Raw genomic sequence first — 22,906 nt, 5'->3', positions numbered from 1 at the left:
TCTTACGGCACTGAACCCAGCTGTCTGTTAATGTATTGAGGAGCTGAAACTGGGTTCCCTGATCTGATGTGAGATACACATTGAACTGGCTCCTTTGAATCTCTTTTTGCGGTAATTTTCTTCAGGACGCATTCCCCAACCAACCAACCCACACCGCACTGCTCGCCGATAATTGTCTTTCAAACCGCTCCTTGGACCGGACATTTTGCTTGTACTTATCTTAGGCTATGTGCATAATTTATTTTCTTAATCAACGCTGAACGTACATTCACAGTAATTTCTCCATTGCGAGAAATGTGAGTGGTCCATGGGTAAAATTAACAACTGAGTCGATTGACGTGAGTTAAAACAAATCGCATGCGATTTTTAGCCAGTCATTTTGGCACCAGGGCGCATGGTAAGGGAAAATGTGAAACTGTATCTATCCCATGCCTTGCTGGCGACGACTGTCGAAAGGATGCCCTGTCTCGTTTCTGCTGGAGAAATATGGAGAGAAAAAATTCACGTTTTTCGTGTAGCCTAGGCTAAGTGTGGGATGCTTAGCGATTTCACACACTGCCTCAGTGTGTGGATATCGTGGGCGACGGTGGCACAAGGATAGGTAGGCTACGATTTCACATAGATTTTTTAGATTCACATATATTCTTTAGAATCTGCAGCCTTGACAGTCAGCAGGGATTGATTTAAGGGGCCGACTGGATCCAATATCATCACCACCTGTTACCAGAAAATCAGGTAAGCTATATATAAATATTCCAAGTCAACTTCTCGATGTATATTGTATAATACAATGTCATTTGCATTTAAGATGGTAATTCACTGTAGTGGGATATAGCCCACTAGTATATGAGACAATATAATGTATTAATTGTACCTTTAAAAACGTTCACTTTTATTTAAACGCCATTTGTAGACTATCACTTTCATAAAGCCTAATTCAGAAGCCAGTAGGCTATGCTCTTCATGATCTATCTAATATCTAATAGGTAGCCTAAGAATCTATGATCATTGGCTCTCACATATGCGTAATGTAGCCTACGAAAGGGAACCGTTCATTCAGATTATGATAGAGAAACCATTAAGTGTAAAACATGAGAGGAATTTATGTTGCAACGTGCAGTAGCCTCTTTTTTTGCCGTCTGACGTGTCCAAATGTATAGGCACACGCAGTTCCTTCAGCTTGTGCCGTGTCAGTCCTCTTTCTATCCACAATGACGTTAAACAAGGTTGAAGTGCAAGGCTATACACTGCCCATATTATCGACATGGTCAGTTTAGTATGATATAGACTTGTAGATGATGGAATTCTGCTGCCACGGTAAGGCAGTTGCTGGTATTAATCGTATTCCAATGATTTACCTGGTTGTACAGCCTATTGATTGTTCGTCTTCTGGAGCTAATAATGTGGAATACATGCAATACCAGCCTGGCGTAATATATCACCAGCCCAATGGCAACCAAACTATAGTCTCTATTCTGGTTTTAATACTTTTTAGGAAGGTATATAGATTTACTTGAATGGCCCTCCTGAATATTTATGATCTATTATGAATATATACTTCTTACAGTAATGTTTGTTAAAGTAAAGACAAATCAGTTGGTGTATACCTTATTATATTTGTGCTATTTCACACATGTACAAGTCCATATGAATACATACAGCATGTGTGAATTGTATATTTTTTTTGCATATCCCAATTCTCTTTGAGACACCCTCAGAAAGTGGGGTAACAGCCAGGGATAGCCATTATCAACAGTGATCCTGGAGCAATTAGGGTTAAGTGCCTTGCTTATGGGCCCCATCTACAGATTTTTCACCTTGTCAGCTCAGGGATTTGAACAAGTGACCTTCTGGTTACTGGCCCAAAACTCTAGCTTCTAGGCTACCCAACGTCCATTGTGCTACCATCCATTGGCTTTAAGATGGAGGTTAAAACCTAGCTAGATTTGATTGACACACTCTTAATATGTATTCAATGTAAGCTGCTTGCTGAGCTCAATCAAACAGGCTATACCTGTTAGGTCTGTATCATGGCCTTATCATCAATATGCTGTAATTCTTACAAATTCTTCAGAAAGGATTACGGAGCAGTCTAGGTCAATGGTCAAAGGTAGCAATTTGGTTGATGTACAGTATAGTGTCAGATCCTTGTTCCTATGGAATGAAAAGGTGGTGACATGTCATTGACATGTTTATGTTCTGACTATACCCCCTCTCCCCATACAGCTCATACTATAAATCAAAGATCTCTTTGTCAAGAACATCAGGCTTGAGGGAAATTGGCCGATAGGGTACTGTGACCAGGTGTCAACCAGGCATGACTCTCCTGTCTACAGTGTCACTTTGTAATCCTCAAAGAAGGGTTCTATACCTAGAACCCTCCATGAATGGTTCTAATGTGCTCTAACACTTTTATCTTATGTTGTTATCTTTCAAATTAAACTATTTTTGACAATACATAACGTATATCATGAAGCATTTCTTTGAGAGCCTAGTTATACCCTAACACCGTGGTCTGAAACTCCTGGTTTACTGGCCACATCAGGCCTGCTAGTCACATTATGCTTGCTTGCAAAGTGATGTGTAATTCCTATTGGAATCCCAAAGTAAGGATATCTAACAATTGTCACTTTTAGTCAACTGCAACCTGCATTCAGAATGACTGCCAGGGTAGGGAAAATTAATTCATTAAAGAGACTACATAAATCATATAAACTGGAACAACCATCTCAGTAACAGGTGCAATAAATCAAACTATTAACGCATTTAAATTATTTATCTTTGTGTAGCATAATCAACCAATCAAAAAAGTACCTTCAGAAAGTATTCACACCCGAGGCCTCCCGAGTGGCACAGTGGTCTAAGGCACTGCATCGCAACATCACAACATACCTGGGTTCAATTGCTGGCTGTGACCGGGACACCCATGAGGCGGTGCACAATGGTTAGGGGAGGGTTTGGCCTGCTGGGATTTCCTTGTCCCATCGTGTACTTCAGCTGGATGGTGTTTCCTCTGACACATTGGTGCGGCTGGCTTCCAGGTTGTGTGGTTTGGCAGGGTTGTGTTTTGGAGGATGCATGGCTCTTGACCTTCGCCTCTCCCGAGTCCATAGGGGAGTTGCAGCGATGGGACAAGACTGTAACTACCAATTGGATATCACGGAAAACATTTTTTTCCACATTTTGTTGTGTTAGAGCCTGATTTTAATATTGATTAAATGGAGATTTCTTTATCACTAGCCCACATTTGTATTTCGTCTTGACCCGGTCTCGGAGAGTGAGGACTCGTAATTTCTTCCCGAGTCCAACGGAGTACAAAAGTCATAATTATCTGTTTCCATTCAGCCAGCCCATAAAACCGCTTCGCAAGGTCAAATATATACACTCCTTTCTTGAAACATGAATATCTTAACAGCCTTTATAACTATTATACACATGTTTGCACAGTTTGCACAGTGGCGAACCTATAGTCCTTGAGTGTTTGTGATTCTGAAAGGACAGCAACCGTAATACCAGCGCATTCATATAGGAGAGTGCACCTTTTGTAAAACACAAAGGGCCAGTTGTGTAGTGTAGGGTATACGCAGGTAAGCCATATACCCAACATTTTTTCAGTGGCCATTGCTTATACTCACTTCTTAATCCCTACTGATGCATATCAAAGTAGTGTAGTGGAGGTATACGACTTATCAATGAATAGAGAAATCATGCACAAAGTTGCCTACACAATCGCAAAGCACGTGAAATATATGCACTTGCACACATAGCCTAGTTTCAGCGGGCAGCAAGAGTGTGCAGTCCTCAACTGGTTTTGGCATGGAGTAGCTCACAGAAGAATGACATCGGTAGCTGGTAGGGTAGGAAAGACATTTCAACAGTAAATGCTAACTAAGGCAACAATGGGTATGCAAACCAGGTATTGAAAAAGTTTAGTCCGAAGTGTTGGTTAGTCGGCTATTGTGATGCGCAATTGTCATGGCTGTGCTGACCTGTTGCACCCTCTACAACCACTGTGATTATTATTATTTGACCCTGCTGGTCATCTTTGAACATTTGAACATCTTGTCCATGTACTGTTATAATTTCCAAACCCAGCACATCCAGAAGAGGACTGGCCACCCTTCAGAGCCTGGTCCCTCTCTAGGTTTCTTCCTAGGTTCTGGCCTTTCTAGGGACTTTTTCCTAGCCACTGTGCTTCTACATCTGCATTGCTTGCTGTTTCAACACCATAGTGCCCACAAAGCTCATCACTAAGTTAAGGACCCTGGGACTAAACACCTCCCTCTGCAACTGGATCCTAGACTTCCAGACGGACCGCCCCCAGGTGGTAAGGGTAGGTAAATACACATCCGCCACGCTGATCCTCAACACAGGGGCCCCTAAGGGGTGCGTGCTCAGTCCTGTCCTGTACTCTCTGTTCACCCACGACTGCATGCCCAGACACGATTCCAACACCATCATTAAGTTTGTCGACGACACAATAGTAGTAGGCCTGATCACCGACAACGATGAGACAGCCTATAGGGCCGTGTGGTGCCAGGATAACAACCTCTCCCTCAACATGATCAAGACAAAGGAGATGATTGTGGACTACAGGAATAGGAGGACCGAGCATGCCCCCATTCTCATCGTCAGGGCTGTAGTGGAGCATGTTAAGAGCTTCAAGTTCCTTGGAGTCCACATCACCAACAAACTATCATGTTCCAAACACACTAAAACAGTCGTAAAGAGGGCACGACAAAGCCTATTCCACCTCAAGAGACTGAAAAGATTTGGCATGGGTCCTCAGATTCTACAGCTGCACCATCGAGAGCATGACTGGTTGCATCACTGTCTGGTATGGCAACTGTTCCTCCTCTGACCGCAAGGCACTACAGAGGGTAGTGCGTACAGCCCGGTACATCACTGGGGCCAACCTTCCTGCCTTCCAGGACCTCTATACCAGGCGGTGTCAGAGGAAGGTCCAAAAATGGTCAAAGTCTCCAGCCACCCTAGTCATAGACTGTTCTCATAGCCTATAGTTTTTTTGGGCATGTTGTATTAATTGTGATAGGCTCATGCTTTACTGGTCAGGTACCCCCACTATTTATTTTACTGGGATGATGTACCGGACCGTACTGCCTTACTACAACTAGTAGTAGGCCTAGTAGTAGTAGTAGTAGTAGTAGCTGCTTACCTGTTGATTAACTGGGATGTTTCTGTTTATCTTCTTCACCTTTAAAATCAAACATTAAACTCATTGCAACATAATACACAAAGATTACATTTGGTAGCACTTAATTTTATAGTCCAGAGACTATTATTTATGTTGCGTATTTATTACTACGGAAATAATAACCTCTTACTCACTGGTTAGTTTCACTGAAACACCATTTGTTGGCTGTATAACATTTCATTAAGTATCATCATACCAGTATAATATGCTCCTCTTTGAGAAGCACACTCTCTCTCTCTCTTTCTCTCTCTCTCTCTGTGTGTGTGTGTGTGTACGGTCCTATAGGATTTAGCTCGCTTTGCACTTCACACTTGTTTTAGAGAGTTGTCCACCAGTTGGTCCCACATCTCTTTAACATTCAATTCATACGTTTGTTTTCGATTTCCCCTTGGTGTTTTGATTCAACAATGTAACCATTGAAAGTTTGAGAAAAAAAGTCTGTAGAGCTAGAAAGCTAATAATTGATGTGGGGAAGAGGATACCTCGTCAGTTGCACAAATGAATGCATTTAACCAAACCCCTCTGACTCAAAGTGGTGCAGGTGGCTGCCTTAATGGATATCATCTGTGCCTGGGGAGCAATTGTTGGGGGTTAACTTCCTTGCTCAAATTTTTCCACTTTACTGGCTCGGGGGATTTGAAGCGGCAACCTTTCAGTTACTGGCCCAATGCTCTTAACTGCTAGGCTACAAGATTATTTGATAATGTCAAATATTTATTCATGCTGATTTGCAAACTACTGATGTTTTCATGTCTGCTAAATTGTGCCAAATGAAAGCCAATTCCACTGTGAAAAGACAAATGAGAAGCACTGATCCTGATGTTGCCCTTTAGCTATGGCTGCTGCGCTGCCTCTGAAGGAAAGATGAAGAGGGTATAGAAAGGCTGGATGTCATGGTGAGGTTGTGGCCATGCACATCTTCATCCCAATTTACTGTAGTCCCAGAACTGAGCGGGGGAAAGAGGAAGACTATGTCAAACCTCATATTTCTGTACACTCTGGAGAGGGACTGTTTGGTCGTCCATCCATCTGTATGAATTGTCCCAGATGTTGACTGGATTTCACTGTGGAGGTATGCTATAAGGGTTTGTGTGATGAATACACAGTAGCGCAAAGAGATTTTACTGTAGATGCTTCAGTCAATCATTCAGTCAGTGTACCTCCGAGTGTTATCTCTGTTTTCTGCAGAGTCACTGTTGTGCAAAAATAAAATATAGTTGCTGTAGTCCTCTGGCCCAGGCAGTGCAGAGCGATGAGTAATCAAGTCAATCTTCACCATCTCTCATAACACAAAACACACAACACTCATTTAATATGCTTAACTGATGTAGTGGTCTCTGACTCAGAATACTCTGGAGAAATTATACTATTGTTGTTGATTCTGAGTCATCTAAAATGTCAGTACCATGGCTGGTCTAAGGGCTGGGCGGTATACCGTATTTTACTATATACCGATAGTATATATACCGTTGGTTTGTCAAATGTGATACACCGTGTGTAACATCCATCATCTCTCTCCGCTCTCTCTCCACATAGACCTAGAACCTGCCCCTGTCACTCAATGAGCACATTTGTTGTTGCTCGACCACGAGACACTTGCGTTCAGTCTGCATGGTCATGCAACAATGTTGATGACAACGATGCTGTTTCCACTTTGCTTCGTAATATAAATCCACAAGTGTTCTATAATTACACTATTCGTTTGTTTCTGACATCTGCAAACAGCTAGTTTGTCTTTTCTTAACAAGTTGAGGCTAAATCGTGTTAGCTCTAATGCTAATCGCTAGTTTGTGTTACCGCTAATGCCAATCGCTAGTTAGCTGGCTAGCTAGCTAGCTAATAAATGTAATCCGTCAGAGCAAACGTAGCTAGCTATACAGCCTGATACCAGTGATGGTGTAGGCCTAAATCATGTTGTTTGTGCAACAGTATATTCTAATAGCAAAGAAAAAACATTTAATATACCCAAATATTATAGGTTCCCCTAGGAAACACCCACCAAGACTTTGGTTCCTACCATGTCAAAATAACTCCTCCCTGGCATTTTCATTTGTTGTCATGTCAAACACTGTATTCAAGGTGCCCACTATTATATTCTAACTATAGAATTCGAATAATCATTCTATTTCCATGATTCCAACAGTTCCCCCACGTGGTTTTATCTAAATTGCTAGTCAAATCGCAATTGTAACATTTGGTTAAAAATAAGGCCTAGATTTTTTTGCCCATATCGTGCAGCCCTACGTGGCAGTGTGTAAATGATCTCAAATGAGTGCAGGAAATGCAGAAATGGATGAAAATATAGAAAATGTTTTGGGGTTGAAGTTTAATTCAACAGTATAAAACAATCAGAATGGAGAAAGACACATTGAAATCAGTTAGAATTCATGTGTTACCACACTAGGGTCATGCACTAGTTCTAATGCAAATGAAGAATTTGTAATATTCAAAAACATAAAATAACTTAAATTACCATACTGTCAAAAAAAGTTTAATAAAATATTTTGGCCATATTGCCCAGCCCTAGCTGGTCTGCAATCTCTCTCTTTCTGTTTAACAATTTGTTTAGCATGTTTAGCATGCAAGGTACAAAAGGTAACAACAAATGAGGCATTGACTTAAAGATTAGCTAGCATATCTCTGCCATAAACTGCATGGAAGTCTGGTGCTATTATTGTTGCGATTGGAGAGGGGACTGTGGATCGGTCTCTGTCCGTATGTACGTTAGTTTGTACTTTAATCTCACATGATATCTCAGACAGCACTGGCCCAGTTTTGACGAAACTTGGGTGAATGATGTGTCTTGCCGTCGAGATCCGGCATTTACAAAATGACACTGATTGGCCCAAGGCGGGAGCTGTAGTAATTAACTGAAATGTGTTTGTCACACCAGAGAGGAAGAGGTGAAGCGAGAGGGATAACTGGGCCCAAACGTTATCTTGTTCAGCAGGTGGTGTTCTTATTTTTTCCTCACCCAATGAGGAGTTTTTGTATGGAGGTCAATGAGAGATTCTTGAATTTGGTTAACAAGAAATTGAATGGCTTATTTGCTTATTTAATGAAGTAGAAGTTTCGTAGTGCTTAGGTCGTTACGCGTGTACTGCTATAAGTAGGACAAGTGACATCCAGGCATCTTTGAAAAAACAACAACTTTTTATCAGAGTTGTGCCTATTGTTCCCGCACGTATCAACCCTCTCATTGGCTAGAGCGGTCCCACCTGATCTTGCCTCCTCCTGACTGCTTTCCATTTTTAAGACATTCATTTTTATTGTTAGAGCAGCCACTGGAGTATCATCTGTGGTCACACACGATAACTGAAATTTGTTAGTCACACACAATATCTCAATTGGCCCAAGCGGGGTCGCTGCATCATTCGTGGGGGACAAAATGTTTACTGTTGTCCCTCATGATGAAGTTGGGGAGGGTACTGTGGATCTGTCTCGGTCTGTATGTTTGTTTGTTTGTATGTTAGTCACACGCTATATGGGCTCCTAAGTGGCACAGTGGTCTAAGGCACGCATCTCAGTGCTATAGGCCTCACTACAGACACCCTGGTTTGAATCCAGGTTGTAAACCAGCTGTGATTAGGAGTCCCATAGGGCGGCGCACAATTGGCCCAGCGTTGTCCGGGTTTGGCCTGTGTAGGCCGTCATTGTTAATAAGAATTTGTTCTTAACTGACTTACCAAGTTAAATATTTTTTATTTATCTTAGAACTGGCCTGATTTTGACGATACTTGGGTGAATGTTGAGTCTTGCCATAGAGTTCTGGAATTTACAAACAAGAGATTGAAAATGAAAACTTTGAAAGGTCATGCCTCTCACCCCGTTTGACCAAAAGTCATGAAATCTGGTACACAGGTCCCTCTCCTCACAAAGAACACATTTCCCTCAAGGACGCATAAGGTTTGCCATGATTAATTTTCTGTCATTTTGAATTTTGTGAAAAACATTTAAAAGGCTACTCTTCGGGCACCGAATGACTGATCTGCACCAAACTTGATATGTGGCATTTATGGACAAAGGTTTCATATTCTAATACAATTTGGTACACATGTTGCAAACAGTGTCAAGACTCAACATATGCAAGAACATTCATATCAACCATGCAGTGGTGCTATAAAGGGCACATGTTTATATCTCTTGATCTGTTTGACTCAGAGTGCTGAAATTTGGCACACATGCTCAGGGACATGAGTCTAAATAACCCACGCAATATCTCAGACACTACTGCCCCGATTTTGATGAAACTTTGGTGAATGATGTGTCTTGCCATAGAGATGCGCCATTTACGAATCATCATTTGTCGGGGACAACATGTTTACTGTTGTCTTGTTTCTTAATTACCTTTGTGCTGTATTGCAACTTAAAAATATAAATCGTTTTCAGCTGTGTTTTGTCAATGTGGGAATGAGTTAAAATGCACAATGTTTGGTTAGAGCATGTACAGCACATTGGCTCAAATTAGTCATGTATTTTAGAAAATACAAGTTCTAATGTTTGCTTATTACAGACAGTAAGTAATGACTTTATCGTTTGCCTTAGAAGGGCAATTTTGTCAGATATATATTAGACGCCAGGTAAATGCCACACAGGGTCTTGAATCGTTGTTTGGTGACTGTTAATAGCTGCAGATGTGAAATATGTTTTCCAATTTGTCATGAAATTGCAAAATCTCTAGGAGTAGCCAACAATTTGGGAACAACTCCACATACTTACACAATTCATCTGGTATAAATGTACAAAAGGAGAGTTCTGTCAGATTTCTCTCAAACTGAAGTGAGGAGTAATAAGAATACTTTCTCCTTTGTAGGCTAAATACTATTATTTATTGTAATATATATATTATTTCTGGTGCTATTTATCCTTCAGACGATGCTTACTGCAATACACGTGGGTTATTTATCTTTCATGTCTATGTATCCTCACAGCATGGTATTATATCCACCCCCCAAAGCTCCCTCATGTAGGACTAGCTTGTTACACTGCTATATATGGCTGCTACTTGATTTTTATGTTGTACTTCATGTTATTTTTCTCCGAAATTAACAATTCATTATACGAGGCACTGTAATGTACATGGATAACTATGAGTTAAATGAACGCATTAATGTTAATTGAGACAACCGTGTCCGATTATCTGCTTCACTTCACTCAAGCCATTAACTTATATATTGGTATATTATCCTCTGTTCTTAATAGAACACAATCAATTCATTTCAATTAAGAAACTCACTGGAGAAAAAAATATGAAACCCACCAGGGGGTAAACAGTTGAACTCTAAACAATCAGTTACACCTCTTTAAAACCACAATCCAGAGTTAGTGTTTAAGCCCAGCCACTTGGTTTGGTATACATTTCAGGATTGGGGCTGGGGAAACGTAAGCAGAACTCTCAAATTCATTAACAGAGCCATGGACGCAAGGACCGACAGTCCATGAGTTTGTCATAAAAGCTTTTAAAAACATGTTGAAGCTATAAATTGTATGTTTACACAACTGTATATCCCCACAACACAATATTTGGTCATAATTATCCATTCCTGGTTATTCTGCTCTTTAATGGGGCAGCACCAGCTTGTGAAATGCTCCTTTTGGATTTAAGTTGACACCCACCAGATAGTTCTAGGCTGTGCCATGCCAAAAACCATTCATCACAATCAAGAAGGTCAGGAAGCGGGTCCATAAATGTGTCCGTCACTAATTTACCTCTGCTCCCTCATTCTTACTGCTGAATGGACCTGGCCTGAATAGACCAGGTATAAACGGTACAGTGAAATGCTTACTTGCAAGCTCTCCCCAACAATGCAGTACAAATATCAATATCAATAATAATCCAAGTCAAATAAAAAATATAACAAGTAATTAAAAAATGGTATACATAGTTGTATACACAATATAGTATACACATAGTAGTATACACAATAGGATATACAGTATAAAGTATGAAGTAATAAAGTCAATAGTGTCTTGGGTGAGCAGTTGAATAGAAAGTAGATAAATAGTACAGCAGCGTTGACAGCGTGTGTGTGTGTATGTATGTATGTATGTATGTATGTATGTATGTATGTATGTATGTATGTATGTATGTATGTATGTATGTGTGTGTGTGTGTGTGTGTGTGTGTGTGTGTGTGTGTGTGTGTGTGTGTGTGTGTGCGATGTAGAGTTGAATGTGTGCCAATAGTCTATAAGGTGCAGATGAATTGCAGGTCTGAGCAGTCATTAAAAACATTTTTTTGTCATTTAGCAGATGATCTAATCCATAGCGATTTACAGTTAGTATGATCAGATGATGTGAGAGAATGTGTTCAACTCACAATCACTCAGCATCAACATGGAAAAAGGGCCAGTCCTCACACAGACTGTTGTGGCTCAGGTATTAGCTAACTTCTAATCTCAAGAAGTAATGACAATGTCTTCCTCTTTCCTATCCACTCCTTATAAGATTGACAGAATATGGAAAGCTACCGGGGGTAATGCTGGGAGAGGTTTGACAGTCCCTTTTTACAAATGACAAGAACTCAGGACCAAGCAGAATACATAAAGCCATCACACACTCACAGCCAAGCATAGACCTACTGTAAGTAGTATTTGAAAACAGTATACGAATTAGGGTGCTCTTGAATCTGAGAGCTTCTCTGTAAATACTGAGCAAATAATTGGTCGCTTCCCGAGGTTAGCCTTTGGAAATCAGTGTGAAGATCAAGCGTGGTTTTTCTTAGAGAAAAAATGTGATTCATTTTTCTTAGAGAAAAAATCTGTAGAAATCGAGCCCGTACAAGATAAGAACATAACTGTTCATTATAATCAAACTGCATGGCAAGGGCTATGCAATGAGATAGACTTAAACTGTTTAATTTGAGAGATTCAACTCACTGCTGTATCATAAGACTGCTCATGCTTATTTGGTCACCAATTAATTTAGATTGATTCTCTAAATTAACCAAGTTTGTGCATTTGCTTATTATTCCATTTACCTGATGACTGTGTAGGTTTGGCCATGAGGCTATACAATAGCCATGGTTTAGACTATGAAAATAGTTACTTTGGTTTGGATAAGGCCTCTGGTCTGTTTGGCTCCTGGTCAAAGACTGAGGTAGATAAGAACCCATAGAGATAGATCTGGTAGTTTCATATCATATATCTCAATGGAAGAATCCACCCAGAGAGAGGAAGGAATGGAGATGGACGGTGGTGAAGGTGGGGGATGCAGAAATCAGCCAGCACACCATTGTGACATTTGTCGCTGTTTATATTAACGTGTAGGTGGAAGGGTAGGCAGAGTTGAAAATGTATTGTCATCTGATTGAGTGAAGTTTTCTTCCTGAACCTACAGTGAGCTCCAAAAGTATTGGGACAGTGACAATTCTTTTTTTTTTTTTACTTTCTCACTCATCATTATTCACGGTTCATTCAGAGCTATCCGTGATCATGGTAGCATCCACATCAATAAAAATGACTCCAAAATGACACAATTCATTATTCAACATTAGTTTCTATTGGGTTCAAAATAGTCTGAAACACAACCAAAACAAACACTAAATGCATCCAACAAGTTTTGTAGAGTCACAAGCTTGGTGTAGTCATTGCGTGCTATGAATATGGGACCAAATACTAAACGTTTGACTACTTTAATACACATCTAAGTTAAATTGTTCCAATACATTTTGTCCCCTTAAATGGGGGGACTATGTACAAAAAGTGCTATAATTTCTAAACGGTTCACCCGAAATGGATGAAAATACCATCAAATGAAAGCTGACAGTCTGCACTTTAACCCCATAGTCATGTTATTATTTCCATACAGAGCCAAAACAACAAAAAATGTGTCACCGTCCCAATACTTTTGGAGCCTTCTGTATTTGTTAATTTCAATTAATAAGCGATAATGGGACTCTCACCTGGGTCGTTAGTGTGTTGTGTCCAAAACAGAGCTGTACCTGCTAAAAGCTTTAATCTCACATGTCAGATTTGACAGATGTGTCTAAATAAACAGTATGTCAGAGTATATTCCATATCCAGAGACATACTTGTCTGCTTCCATAAGACTACTAAAGCTTAAGCCTACAGCTATTATATCCACCTCCCTTAGATTCAGGTCACTTCACCAATGTAGCCAGCAGGCTAAATGGCTGGTCTATTCCTCGAGGGGCAACACCGGCTGTCTTCAGGTCCTAGGCAAGGCGATGTCTCCATCAACCAACACCTTCCAAGTGAATTAAGTGTTTTAACTCCTCTCTACTCTATGCAAACTTTCCTCTGCTATTGTTTCAAAGCCAAGAGTGCTATTCGAGAGAAACACTGTGCAATAAATTGGTTTCGGGGGAAATATCTGATAGCGTGCCTGTGAGTTGCGCTGACTCAACTTAAATTGTACAAAAGGTTCAGCTCAGTGTATCTTACTCGGATTCACACAGTGAAGTCAACTGCTTGCCCTTGTCAGTATGTTCTTGAGGGCACCTGCTGGAAGCAGGCCTGCGTTTGTCTTCCAACAAACAATACATACGGTATGTAAAACAATTCCTATTTTAGATGAACATTTTAGGACTTAGAAGGTCAGATGTAGACATGCATTGTTAAAGACGATCTAAAATGGTGTCAGTAGACATCACTCAATGAGTTGGCAGGCTCCAGATGGAATGCCACAGTATTGAGAGACATTCCAAAGTCTATGTTTAAATAAAGGTTTTTAAATTGTTCATTTAGTATAGTCTTGGATGCAGAGGGAAAAGATTTACATAACATGATGAGGTATAGTTTCAAATGTGAATGAAGCGAGTGAAAAAGTCTTAAAACAATGATCACAGAGGCAGCTTGCCATGACAGCTCAGCGATATCGTGTCAAGAAAGGCACGCTAATGAGCAGAATTTCTCCTGAGGTTTCGATTGCAACACAACAAAACACCTCTGCAGAAATGTTTGTGCTTGGCATACAAATGACAAGGACACAGAAGAACATGAATTAATGAATGGGACTTGCAAAGCAAATGTCCCATTCAAAATCTTCGTCAGACTTCTTCTACTCCTCCTACACCGTTTAAGCTAGAAACGTCATTCAAACTTTAAAACATGCAGGTCCGTCTGGAATAGTCCCACTTGTCAAAAACTGGTTTAATCTACGCAGTTTCCACATCAACCTAAAAAAAAATCTATATGATTCGTCGTTCTTCCACCCAACTTTGAACCTAAATCCAATGACATGGTGTCATTTTTTGTTGATTTCACGTTGAATTCACCGTATTTGACAACTCATCCAAATGTAAATTAAAACTAGACTTTTAACTGATGTCTGTGCCCCGTGGGGTGTGCTTGTATACAACGTTTTGATATCTTCTATACTTTTAAAACGAGTAAGCTACGCTTTTTGTCCTTATTTTTGTCCTCCATCCACTTTAATGGGATTTCCTCAGCATTCTAAAGGGCCATTGGGACACCATAACTCCCAACATTCCATTCTATTAACTGTAAACAATGTAACTTTTGCTCAAGTCAGCTACTTTGACGACTGACAACAATTTAGACAAAACATTAGAGCATATAAAAATTCCTCTACTTCTCTGCTATTCATACCTGAAATCAGAACAAGAACATATTCTATTATACAGCTGTTTTACGAACCGCATCAATGACGTTTCCTTTATAAACAATGGAAATGTTGAACATTTTCCCAAAACGTTAGAGCGTCTGAAGTCCTCCTCTACTCTGCTATTGAAATCTGAAATCAGAACAACATATACCAATCAAATAGTACAGCTATTTTAGTAATCACATAAATTACTTTTCTTCCTAACGTTTTGAAACAACTGCCATTTTGACGGTTCGGACCGCTAAAATGGCTTTGAAAAACATATTTCAGCTAATAGGGAAAAGTATCTAACAAAATAACTACATTATAGATTTCACTAATCATAAGCTATTGACATATAATAAACATTAGGGTGCATTTGTGGACACAATTCTTACTTACTCAAGCTTTAAGCTAACTTCTCACTGTCATGTAACTACGTTGGGTGTCACTTCCCTGTTTACCATAGCAAAATTAGCCCTACTAATTTACTAACTCAGTCTGTTTGAAGTGCCACAATTATAGTTTTCTACAGGTAAGAAGTCAAAAACATATTGAAACCAGTACACACACAGACTCCTTCCATTGGCATAGTTTAAAGCAGTGGTATTCAAAGTCAGGGTCGCGTCCCAAGAAAAATATTTGACTATAGATTATTGTATGTGCCATTATAATAACATTGTTGAGAAAGATCCTTTGAAAAATAAAATTTTATTTAGTAAATGTATTGATTTCTTTTCATTTTGATAAGATATGAAAATTCAGATTGTACGGCTGTGTCATTAAATTTGGTGTGGGGTTGGGTTGTGAGAAATTCTGATGATGTAAAAAACAACTTCCGATGAAATTGTTTGAATACCACTGGTTTAATGGCACTGAACCAATTATTGTCTGTGGCGACTTCAACGAGGATCTGCTGTTCAGGTTAGACTTAGTGTAAAAAAAGTCGAAATACATTGTGAAAACAGAATACATTTTTTACTGTCTACATGCTCATGGTAAAACATTTATAATAATTGCATTTCAAATGTGTGCGTTCCTATCAAAGTAAGTTCCTTATTTTCTGTATATCATGTTGTCGTTTCTACTGTTGGCGCATACAGTATGTACAGTTGAAGTCAAAGTTTACATACACTTAGGTTGTAATTTCTTGTTAACAAACTTTCTTGTTAACAAACTATAGTTTTGGTTAAGTCGGTTAGGACATCTACTTTGTGCATGACACAAGTCATTTTTCCAATAATTGTTTACATGCAGATTATTTCACTTATAATTCACTGTATCACAATTCCAGTGGGTCAGAAGTTAACATACACTAAGTTGACTGTGCCTTTAAACAGCTTTGGAAATGCCAGGAAATTATGTCATGGCTTTTTCTGATAGGCTAATTGACATCATTTGAGTCAATTGGAGGTGTACCTATGGATGTATTTCAAGGCCTACCTTCAAACTCTTTGCCTCTTTGCTTGACATCATGGGAAAATCAAAAGAAATCAGCCAAGACCTCAGAAAAACAATGGTTGACCTCCACAAGTCTGGTTCATCCTTGGGAGCAATTTCCAAATGACTGAAGGTACCGCGTTCATCTGTACAAACAATAGTACGCAAGTATAAACACCATGGGACCACGCAGCCATCATACCGCTCAGGAAGGAAACGCGTTCTGTCTCCTAGAGATCGTACAAAGATCGTCTTGGAGAAATGTCCTCTGGTCTGATTAAACAAAAATAGAACTGTTTGGCCATAATGACCATCATTATGTTTGGAGGGAAAAGGGGGGGGGGGCTTGGAAGCCGAAGAACAACAACATCCCAACCGTGAAGCACGGGGTTGGCAGCATTATGTTGGGGGGTGCTTTGATGCAGGAGGGACTGGTGCACTTCACAAAATAGATGGAATCATCAGGAAGGAAAATTATATGGATATATTGAAGCAACATCTCAAGACATCAGTCATGAAGTTAAAGCTTGGTCGCAAATGGGTCTTCCAAATGGACAATGACCCCAAGCATACTTCCAAAGTTGTGGCAAAATGGCTTAAGGACAACAAAGTCAAGGTATTGGAGTAGCCATCAAAAAGCCCTGACCTCAATCCCATAGAAAATTTGTGGGCAGAACTGAAAAGCATGTGTGAGCAAGGAGGCCTACAAACCTGACTCAGTTACACCAGCTCTGTCAGGAGGAATGGGCCAAAATTCACCCAACTTATTGTGGGAAGCTTGTGGAAGGATACCCAAAACGTTTGACCCAAGTTAAACAATTTAAAGGCAATGCTACCAAATACTAATTGAGTGTATGTAAACTTCTGTGATGTGATGAAAGAACTAAAAGCTGAAATAAATCATTATCTCTACTATTATTCTGCCATTTCACATTGTTAAAATAAAGTGGTGGTCCTAACTGACTTAAGACTGGGAATTTTTACTAGGAATAAATGTTAGGATTTGTAAACTTCCGACTTCAACTGTATAGCATGTATGTATGGAGCATAATGTATTTAAATTTTTTTTCACATTTTCAATAACTGGTGACAAATAATTATATAATATAATATAATATATAATAACGATTATATCATATATTGTAATGGATACCTATGATGTTTGTAAAATACTTTTTTGAAGGTTGTACTGATTATAATGAGTTAAGCTATTTGCCAGCTATGTGTGGCGCCATGTTTGTTGACATTATACAATGCATTTTGGGTGTCACGTAATCTGCCAGACCAAAGATGTTATAATGAGGTGAATGAATGGTTCACTCATCTTTCGGGGAAACTTTCGGAAGTGAATGAAGGGAAGTGGATGATCGTATACGACACTCCCCCTTCAACACGCATTCTATAAACAGACCAAACTCTTCTAATCTCCTCTTATTGTCTTTGGCTGATGCAAGAGAAAAAAACAAGCATGGCGGTGCGCACAAACTACCCATCTTTAGAGTACATGTTCTAGAAAGTGTTTTACTCAATTATTTCGATCAATGATGAGCTTACCCCCTGATGTGATTAATTATAAATAGTAATTGCTATTAGCTAATTAATATTGTTGTTTCTGTCAGTTATAAAAATATGACCGCTTGTGTTTTGTCGATCTTTCCTCAGTTAGCGCTAGGACAAATGTAGCCTACATTTTTCCGGATTGGATGATTGTGTTATACTGTCGCTACTTTTGTGAATGTCTGAACATTGCATCCAAAAATAAACTGCTCACATTCTGGACATAACTTTGTAAGGACTGTGTTTGTGCAACATGTTTCTGATAAAACAGTGTGGCCAGCTCAAATGCTGATTGTTGTGTCATTCGAAACTGGATGTCCTAAATACGTGTTCTAATCACACTGGTTTGATCGTACACTACAGGGACCACTGTAGAATGATCACACCGGGTGTGTTGGTACGTGTGAAAATGTTCAACCGAATTCAGAAATATGCCAAAAAGGAACGGAAATCAACTAAATTAGTTTGCCCATGTTAATCATAAGACAGTTATATCTATTTTCCTTCATTTTTCTTGAAACAGCACAGGAATGCCCCTGTGTGTGTGAGTGTAGTTGGTGCGTATGTCTACACTTTGTGTAGCTGTTAGCGATTATGCTAATGGAGACCTTCTGGTAAAGATTCAAAGGCTTTCCCCCCAAAAAATGTAAGCTATGCCAACCTGGCAGAATGATATGATTATTTGCATCAATCCAGTGGCCATTTGTTTTGCGAACTCTGCAACCACATGAGCGCTACAGAAACATTGCTAACCAAACAATGGTCTCTTGCTGGTGCACACTTGCATTAAAGGGTAACTATACCATAAATCCACGTCTTCTATTTTTCACAGACCTCAAGAGTGGTCTCCTGATGTGGTTTAACCATTTACAATTGTAGTGGCCTGTATGTTTTAGTGCTAAATGAAAATGTTTCTTACAGAAGAAATGTTAAAAACATATGCATAACCATGGTAGCAATTGAAATGGAACAGTTTGCAGATGATTGGAAATTGATTAGACCAAAGTGAGGACACAACACTTCACTGTGACACAAGACTGAATCCAAACATTACACTATGTATTTTCTGTGCATTTTACGTTTATTGTACTTTTCGCTGCATTTGTTGATAACAAAATCTGAATATACCCTGGAAAATATGCTGTAGTTGCAACGTAAGACAAAAAAAGAGTGAGAGGACTAACTGTTGTCTCCAAAGTCTGCACAGTTCCTAAGTAATTTCAATGCACTTTTATGACTCAAAAAAGAGTCTTCAACTACAAGGTGCTTTTTTGAGCTCTTCTAGCTGTGCCATTGAGGAACTAGAGCAAGCACACTTGTAGTTGTTTTGTTTAGAACACAACCAACAGCGACCCCTGATTGGCTGAATACCCGGGGCGCGAGGTGGTTGGAGTTGTCAACAAAGCAGTATAACAGAAATATGATGGCAAGTTATTGAACTACCCATGGTTTCTTTGAGAAGATATATAAACTGATCTGTGCATTTGAACAACAGCATAAATACACATCAAATCAAATTGTAGGGGTCACATACACACGGTTAGCAGATGTTATTGCGAGTGTAGTGACAGTGCGACAGTGCAGCAATATCTAACATGTAATCTAACAATTCCACAACAACTACCTAATACAAACAAATCGAAATAAATGAATGGAATAAGAATATATACACTACCGTTCAAAAGTTTGGGGTCACTTAGAAATGTCCTTGTTTTTGAAAGAAAAGCACATTTTTTGTCCATTAAAATAACATCAAATTGATCCGAAATACAGTGTAGACATTGTTAATGTTGTAAATGACTATTGTAGCTGGGAATGTCTGTTATTTTATGGAATATCTACAAGGCTTACAGAGGTCCATTATCAGCAACCATCACTCCTGTGTTCCAATGGCATGTTGTGTTAGCTAATCTAAGTTTATAATTTTAAAAGGATAATAATTGATCATTAGAAAACCCTTTTGCAATTATGTTAGCACAGCTGAAAACTGCTGTTCTGAAAGAAGCAATGAAACTGGCCTTCTTTAGACTAGTTGAGTATCTGGAGCATCAGCATTTGTGGGTTCGATTACAGGCTCAAAATGACCAGAAACAAATAACTTTCTTCTGAAACTCGTCAGTCTATTCTTGTCCTGAGAAATTAAAGCTATTCCATGCCGAGAAATTTCCAAGAAACTGAAGATCTCGTACAATGCTGTGTACCTGTTGTGCACTTGAGTGAGGACCCAAAAGCGATTTAACAAAAACAGAGTCCTTTAATGTAAAAACACAGGGAAGACATAGATCCTCTTCAGATGTAGAAAATGGCAAAATAGACAACCCTCAGAGAGGGCGACAAATGAAACAGAAAGTCCTTCTGATATTTACTAAAGAGTCCCCTTCTTAGCAGCAGAGGAGAATAGCTGGGTTGCGGCGACAGACTGCTGGTCTCTCTGGGTAGGCGCGGGTCGTAGCGGACAGAGGTACCTGATCACACGTAGCATCAGAAGAACAGGCAGATTCCAATAGGATGGGACAAGGGTGAGGCAAACAAGACGATAGTTTGGTTCTGGCATGAGAAACTCAAACGAGAATCTGACAAGGAAAGAAGCAGGAACAGAGAGAGAAATAGAGACCTAATCAGAGGGAAAAAGGGAACAGGTGGGAAAAGGGTGAACGAGGTAGTTAGAGGAGATGAGGGACAGCTGGAGGAGGAGAGAAAGAGAAGGTAGCCTAATACGACCAGCAGAGGGAGACAGAGTGAAGAGAAAGAACAGGAACAAGACATAATATGACAAGACATGACAGTACCCCCCCACTCACCGAGCGCCTCCTGGCGCACTCGAGGAGGAAACCTGGCGGCAACGGAGGAAATCATCGATCAGCGAACGGTCCAGCACGTCCCGAGAGGGAACCCAACTCCTTTCCTCAGGACCGTACCCCTCCCAATCTACTAGGTACTGATGACCACGGCCCCGAGGACGCATGTCCAAAATCTTACGGACCCTGTAGATAGGTGCGCCCTCGACAAGGATGGGGGGGGGGGGGGGGGGGAGACGAGCGGGGGCGCGAAGAACGGGCTTAACACAGGAGACATGGAAGACCGGGTGGACGCGACGAAGATATCGCGGGAGAAGAAGTCGCACTGCGACAGGATTAATGATCTGAGAAATACGGAACGGACCAATGAACCGCGGGGTCAACTTGCGAGAAGCTGTCTTAAGGGGAAGGTTTTGAGTGGAGAGCCATACTCTCTGACCGCGACAATATCTAGGACTCTTAGTTCTACGCTTATTAGCGGCTCTCACAGTCTGCGCCCTATAACGGCAAAGTGCAGACCTGACCCTCTTCCAAGTGCGCTCACAACGTTGGACAAAAGCCTGAGCGGAGGGGACGCAGGACTCGGCGAGCTGAGACGAGAACAGCGGAGGCTGGTACCCGAGGCTACTCTGAAAAGGAGATAGACCGGTCGCAGACGAAGGAAGCGAGTTGTGGGCGTATTCTGCCCAGGGGAGCTGTTCTGACCAAGACGCAGGGTTACGAAAAGAAAGACTGCGTAAGATGCGACCAATAGTCTGATTGGCCCGTTCTGCTTGACCGTTAGACTGAGGGTGAAAGCCGGAAGAGAGACTGACGGAAGCTCCAATCAATCGGCAAAACTCCCTCCAAAATTGAGACGTGAATTGCGGACCCCTGTCCGAAACGACGTCTGAAGGAAGGCCATGAATTCTGAAAACATTCTCGATGATGATTTGGGCCGTTTCTTTAGCAGAAGGGAATAAAATGAGCCGCCTTAGAGAACCTATCGACAACCGTAAGAATAACAGTCTTCCCTGCTGACGAAGGCAGTCCGGTGATAAAATCTAAGGCGATGTGAGACCACGGTCGAGAGGGAATGGGAAGCGGTCTGAGACGGCCGGCAGGAGGGGAGTTACCGGACTTAGTCTGCGCGCAGACCGAACAAGCAGCCACGAAACGACGCGTGTCACGCTCCCGAGTGGGCCACCAAAAACGCTGGCGAATGGAAGCAAGTGTACCCCGAACGCCGGGGTGGCCGGCTAACTTGGCAGAGTGAGCCCACTGAAGAACGGCCAGACGAGTAGGAACGGGAATGAAAAGAAGGTTCCTAGGACAAGCGCGCGGCGACGGAGTGTGAGTGAGTGCTTGCTTTACCTGCCTCTCAATTCCCCAGACAGTCAACCCGACAACACGCCCCTCAGGGAGAATCCCCTCGGGGTCGGTGGAGACTACTGAAGAACTGAAGAGACGAGATAAAGCATCAGGCTTGGTGTTCTTAGAGCCCGGACGATAAGAAATTACGAACTCGAAACGAGCGAAAAACAGCGCCCAACGAGCCTGACGCGCATTAAGTCGTTTGGCAGAACGGATGTACTCAAGGTTCCTATGGTCAGTCCAAACGACAAAAGGAACGGTCGCCCCCTCCAACCACTGTCGCCATTCGCCTAGGGCTAAGCGGATGGCGAGCAGTTCGCGGTTTCCCACATCATAGTTACGTTCCGACGGCGACAGGCGATGAGAAAAATACGCGCAAGGGTGGACCTTGTCGTCAGAGAGGGATCGCTGAGAAAGAATGGCTCCCACGCCCACCTCTGACAACGAACTGTCTAGAGACGTCAGGTGTAACAAGGATAGGTGCGGATGTAAAGCGATTCTTGAGAAGATCAAAAGCTCCCTGGGCGGAATCGGACCACTTAAAGCACGTCTTGACAGAAGTAAGGGCTGTGAGGGGAGCTGCCACCTGACCGAAATTACGGATGAAACGACGATAGAAATTCGCGAAGCCGAGAAAGCGCTGCAGCTCGACGCGTGACTTAGGAACGGGCCAATCAATGACAGCTTGGACCTTAGCGGGATCCCATCTTAATGCCTTCAGCGGAAATAACAGAACCGAGAAATGTGACGGAGGAGGCATGAAAAGTGCACTTCTCAGCCTTCACATAAAGACAATTCTCTAAAAGGCGCTGGAGGACACGTCGAACGTGCTGAACATGAATCTGGAGTGACGGTGAAAAAAATCTGGATATCGTCAAGGTGGACGAAAACAAAGATGTTCAGCATGTCTCTCAGGACGTCATTTACTAATGCCTGAAAGACAGCTGGAGCGTTTGCGAGGCCGAAAGGAAGAACC

General features: G+C 41.1%; 1 protein-coding gene across 1 annotated transcript in view; it reads left to right on the top strand.

The window, feature by feature from the left end:
* The window catches only part of LOC109872266 (gamma-1-syntrophin), a 62,200-nt gene continuing 39,294 nt past the window's right edge, over positions 1-22,906 (top strand). The window contains exon 1 of the mRNA XM_020463444.2: positions 1-735. The gene's annotated coding sequence lies outside the window, so the exon portion shown is untranslated. The remainder of the gene's footprint in view (positions 736-22,906) is intronic.

The sequence above is a fragment of the Oncorhynchus kisutch genome, linkage group LG27, assembly GCF_002021735.2.
Source record: "Oncorhynchus kisutch isolate 150728-3 linkage group LG27, Okis_V2, whole genome shotgun sequence".
In the NCBI taxonomy this organism is placed as follows: Eukaryota; Metazoa; Chordata; class Actinopteri; order Salmoniformes; family Salmonidae; genus Oncorhynchus; species Oncorhynchus kisutch.
This window is presented reverse-complemented; position numbering and strand designations above follow the sequence as displayed.